The sequence below is a fragment of the Dreissena polymorpha genome, chromosome 10 (assembly GCF_020536995.1).
Source record: "Dreissena polymorpha isolate Duluth1 chromosome 10, UMN_Dpol_1.0, whole genome shotgun sequence".
NCBI classification, from domain to species: domain Eukaryota; kingdom Metazoa; phylum Mollusca; class Bivalvia; order Myida; family Dreissenidae; genus Dreissena; species Dreissena polymorpha.
Window position 1 is genome coordinate 58,351,173 of NC_068364.1, and position 6,239 is coordinate 58,357,411.

Sequence of the window (6,239 nt, forward strand, 5' to 3'; positions counted from 1 at the left end):
ACTCAATCGTACCAGTGTCGTAAATGAATCGTAGACTGTCACGAGTCATCCCGATTCAATAAATGTGATAAATCGTAGCGAGTCGTGGGCTTGTTTTCGTAGTGGAAAAGGGCCATAAGTCTCATGTAGTCTTAAATCTAAAAGCAAAACAATGAATGTTTAGTACACAACACTGTTTTTCCTACCGCAACCACGCAATCATATTCAAAAATAAATTCATGATAGATAGCCATTCAGATTAACGTTCATTAACTCATATTATTGAAAAGACATAATAATAGTTAATTTGTTTAAGAAGCCCGTCTTCCAAATCAACTGTTTATATATATCCAGAAAAAAAACCTGTATTTCCTTAACGTTCATTCACACTGGAATTTTGATTGAAACGGGAAAGAAATAGTTCTTTTGTTCGTTGGCAATTCAATCTCTCAACGGCACATAGCTCAAACATTAAGGCTGGGTTGAGTGACGGATCATTAGCATACTATGCCAGCTGATATGTAATTGTGATGGATACGTACAATAACAGCAACGTCCGGTCGCTAAACTTTCCAATGGAATGCAATTTACGAATGATTTTTTCAGACATTGGTGCACACTTTGCTAGAAAGAGACGATATTGCAACATATCTAAAGAAATAATTCAACGAACCACTCGAGTATCCGTGTTTGTATTTTAAACTTTATATAAGCAATCTTCTTAATGTAACGATAACAACATAACTCTCCAAATGAGTCAATCGTTGCGCGTTTCGAACTCTTTAATTTTCCGGTTTTAAAATCGTCAAACGTTGCATATTATGGACATTTTCGAACAAAGTAAATATTTTCTCGCACATAATGTAACTACAATGAAAATTTGCAAATCTGAAACATTTTTTTTTTCAATTTTGTCAATTTACATAAACGTGAAAAGGTCCCTTTAATAATTCATAACACAACTTGAGTCCTACCCACGTTTGCGATTATCATGCGTAGTTTCGATCTTAAATCATCCGTAAGTAAAGCTCTATTGGTCATTGTGGGCTCGGGTACTACTTACATGTAGCCCGGGTACTCTTAAGTATTCTCACATGTACCCCGGGTACGGTAAATATACTTAAAAGTACCCGGTCGATATTAGACTGTACAAGGGTTGTATTCCCGCCCAAAATCCGATGTCGTAAAACGCGCTACCGATTACCATAAAACGATATTGTTTACCTTAAACAAACTTCTCTTTAAAAAAAAGCTTCATCCACATGCTTTTTGAGTGTGAGTTTCGATAACATATCGGCCATTAAACAAAACGTGGCGTCTCATCGGGATCCAAACTGTTTGCTATTCTGATAGTATTCTTTGAAAAAAAATCGAAGAAATTGCTAATTTTAGAAATTCAGCAGACGACATTTACCAGACGACAAATTTCCCAGCATGCAAAGGGTTAATAAGCGGTTGGCTTCAGGGGGCGGTTATACATGCTCTGTGTGTTACTTCCGATAAATTTGTATGCACCTTTAATGGTAACCTTCAAACAAACAAATTAAAACAGTTATCATACGGTAACGACCTAGTGCTGAATGACCCCCTGTCCACTGCCTATCGGGCTTACCTAGTTTCGGGTCAGATCTCTTTAGAATGTGAATTTCAAATAATTATATATATATATTTAATCATCGTATTTCGCATACACACGTCGAGGGTGAACATGCCAGCAAAAACGAAATTATCGTCCGAGGGGACCTTCCTGTTCTGAACAGGTCTTCAATAGCAGCATCCGCTACCGATGGCTATGGAGAACAGCAGCAACAAAAAGCAGGCTCGATGTTTATTTCAAGATCGCCATAACCTTCATAAAATCTACAACCAACGCCCATCGACATTGACGCCAAAAAGAAAGACAGAAGATATAACTCGCTCTTACAGAGGAACATGAGTTTGACATTACCTATTGTCTAAACGGAAACCCTATGGTGTATGCTAAGATCATAACGGAGTACACAAACAGTGACAAGAGGACAGACCTCTGGAACTCACAGGCAGCACAGTTGAACATGAAGTCTGGAATCTGGAATGCTAAAGACCTGGGTCAGTATTCTCCAAACCAGTCTTAGACTGAATAATAAAGAATAGACTTGGAACCAACACAAATGCATTCAGTGTTTGAATATAGGCATGCCGCCACAAGTAATTATGGGCGATTATACGATTTTTATATGTGTTAAACTGTAATATATTGATAAAAATATGTTACAATAACACAAAATAGGCAAGAAAAAGTATACATTGAAGACGAATTTCATAAAAATGCAGCAAAGACAAATAAGCGCCCCAAGCTGATTGTGACTAAGATATTTCGCACATATGCTCCTACAAAATCCGAAGCATTCGTCTTTTTATGAGGATCGGAGTTAGTGTTCTTGTGTCGTATGAATCAATATCGTTGGATGATATTATCAAAGCGCTGAAGGCACCGCCTCAGTTCGCTATTGCATAATTTAAGACGCAACTCATTTTTTTAAATTAATTGCAAGTTTGAAATAAACACACGCCATTTAAATTTATAAAGAACGTGTTATAACGCATACCTTCTTAATGTAGCATTTTGCGTGCCTTGCGTCTGACATAGCGAGAGTGAAGAACAAATCAGCATATAGTGGGGTTACTATTTAACATTAATCATGTGGTAGTTCTTGTCATGTTTTTATGAAAGGATATAAGAGCTAAATGCATACTTTTCCCTGTCAACATATGGCATATGTACCGCCGGATAAAGAGGTATCGGATAAACTAAGTTATAACCGTAAAACTGCCGTCATGGTCCTTGATGGTCCGGGACTCAATTATTTCCCGGACAGTCAAGGATGCACACGGATTACCAATTCAAGAAATAGGTGCCTAGTAATTTCCTCTTTTGAATGCTTGCTTATTGGAAAACTTGCGTACTAATACTTTCAATCCTTCCGCAATTAAATTACGAACAAACGGAAACACTATTACTGTCATAATTTAGATTCCCATCGTGACTTAAATTGTTTAATTCCTTGTAATTAACTTTAGACGTGAATCGCTGAATAACTGCATTGATAAATTAAATTTGTGTGATGAATTACTTTGTTATCAAATATTCGCCGGGACGCAATTTTTACAGAAAGCGCTAATTTACCGTTAATGTGTAGAAGTCGGAATATATTGGATAACTTGATTATTTTAAAGGATCGGTAAATAAAATGGCAAATGCTAAACGACATTGAAGTATCATATTGTAATGAAATGTGCAATTGAGAAACACGAGAATTTCAAATTGCTTGAAATAGTTATTGCTTTTACAAACATATGATATAAAATAATTCAATATTTAAGATACTTAATTACACTGCTCACTAGGCTAAATGTGCTTAATAAGCTAAATATTTTATCACATTTTATAAACTGGCTAACTAGGGTAAAGAAGATGTAAATACACGTTTATTTATATCTTACGAGTAAATAATTATTCTGTTCAATAGGACGTACTTGCTTATTAGGCTGCACATTTATCTTAGGCTGCAAATAAGGCTAAATTAGCAAAAAAGGCTTTATACTTTATCTTTTTTGTTATAAACTTGCCTATTAGACACGATAGCCCGAACATAATCCTTAATAAACTCACTATTCTCAATATACCGGTTCTTAATTTCTTAAATTTAATGATTAAAAAGAAACATGTTCTAAATAGGCTTTTTTATCCTACATAATCTACTTACTCAATCGACTAATTGAGTAAAAAACGGAAAAGGCTGCTAATTAGACTTTGACAATGACAATTGAAAATAAATACAATGTTGAACAACCATATTTCTAATCTAAAACCATTAACCAAATGAAATCAAACTGCATTTGTTTCAAGCATTTATCGGAGCGTTTGCAAGTGTGTTTATATACCCTATGCTATTAACATTAATTGGGACATAATTATTTATTAGTTTCGAAGTCGATCTATTACTTGTAGCAGAGATAAACACAATATCGATTTGAGTAATAAATGCATATGGAAAACATAATACAAGGTGAAGCATACCATACGATATGGCATTCAGTGGTGTTAAAATAAAAGTTAACAATTATTTCCGCATTAAGAGTTCCTACTTACTGTGTCACAAATTGGATAAAATACTTGTATTAACATAAAATATTGAGTCCATTCGACATAAAGTTTCTACGTATTATGTAAGTTAACGCTAATAGGCACGCTAAATTAAAAATGTTACAACATAAAACCGAAGTTTGCTTATACACTGAACGTCTGTTTATGAAATGACTTTGAACAAAACACCTTTTCGTGTTCGACATTTAGTGGGCAAGCTATCCTATACGCCATGGAACATGTGTTTTTAATATATCTGCAGTTTCTGCAAAATTTATGCTCAACACCGCCAAGTAGGAGTGTCACCTCCTTGTTTTAAGCCGTCAGCCGCCTTGTTATGTTGCCATTATACCGACTGTACGTTAACTACGCACGCTAGGTTTGACGCCGATTAATAGTAACCTCCTCTTCCGAGTTTAATTTCATTCGTCCCTATCATGTATGAACTTTTCCCGAAGAAAAAAACTGCTTTGCGTGTGCGTTACTTCGGGGGACCTACTGAATGTGATAAATCTTGAGTCGTAAATCATTGTTGTCAATTCTTCTGTCTTACCAATTTTGGGTTATTGTATTTGGCGATCGCGCCAGACTTTGAGAACAACATGAACATACGTTTTGTATGCGTTTTTAGAGTCAGAAAAAAATTACATTTGTTAGAATCCACGTTATAGGGAAATTTCGACGCTTTATAAGTACAAAATAATTTGCTAGTAGATTCTGTGAAACAATATTTTTTGCCATTTTATGCAATGATAGAAATAGATATGCATATCATTGATCTGCGTGTTGCTTGTTTTCTTTGTAAATTGATTTGTTAGAAAAAGGAACAATCAGTTCCGGCGATGTGCAGGCTACTGACATTGTGTGGTCGGATGTGGTTTACATGACAGAAACATTACATCACCATACAATATAAATTGCATCTGTTAATTTAATGTTATAAAATATGTATACACATGAAAATGCAAACGAATTCCGTAACATTGATTTTAATGTAAACAATACATGTCATTGTTTGACAAACTAATATTGCATAAGCGTGTATTTGTTATACCAGTATGAAGACGGATTATGGGTAATGCACGTCATACCTGCGAGGTGCTGCTCCAGCAATTGCTGGTTGTCACTATAATATATAATATACTTGGTGAGCCCAGTTATTATGAGATGAGTGGACAAATGAATATATGAGTCGTGTACTGAGAAAACTGGGCATAATGCATGTGCGTAAAGTGTCGTCCTAGATTAGCCTGTGCAGTTCGCACAGGCTAATCAGGGACGACACTTTCCGCTTTTATAGTATTTTTAGTTTCAAGGAAGTCCCTCCTTACCGAAAATCAAGTTTAGGCGGAAATTGTCGTCCCTGATTAGCCTGTGCGGACTGCAAAGGCTAATCTGGGACGACACTTTACGAACATGCATTAAGCCCATATTTTCCCAGAACAAGACACATATAGTTACCGTGTCATGATATTCGAGATGAGTGATTATTAAATGGTCGTTAGGAAAAAGAAATGTAGCTCGCTCCAGATTACTTTTTGCAGTTCGCACATGCTAATCAGAGACGTAAGTGTTTGATTTAATGGAATATTTATTGCAAAAGAAGTCTCTTCTGAACGAAATCCAGCTAAGGCGAAAAGTGTCGTCCCTTATAGCTTATCTCGGAAGAAATTACGCACATGCATTAAGCCCCGTTTTCCCAGATCGAGGTTAAAATTAACTTGATTGTTTACGTTTTAGATCAGAACGATTACAGTCTTTGGCACATTTAAAGCTTTTGCAAGACCATTAAGCAAATGAATGAATGTACAATAATATTGGAATGCGTGTTTGTTAAAATGTAATTACTTGTGATCAGACGAAATGTGATACAACCACATCATAATACTTATCATTGAACAGTAGTCTCCAAAACGCTATACAGGCATACTGTCTAACTTTTGAATGAATTTGAATGCGTTGAATCTTGTTTTATATTACATTAACCGGTATATATTACGAGGTTTCCATTGTGCACTCCGAATCATACAGAATGGCATATTTTTTTCTGATTGATTGTTACATAATTATTCAAGCAGTTATGGAAACATTTTAAAGCAAAATAAAAATGTGCAAATAAATTAGATGATGCAAA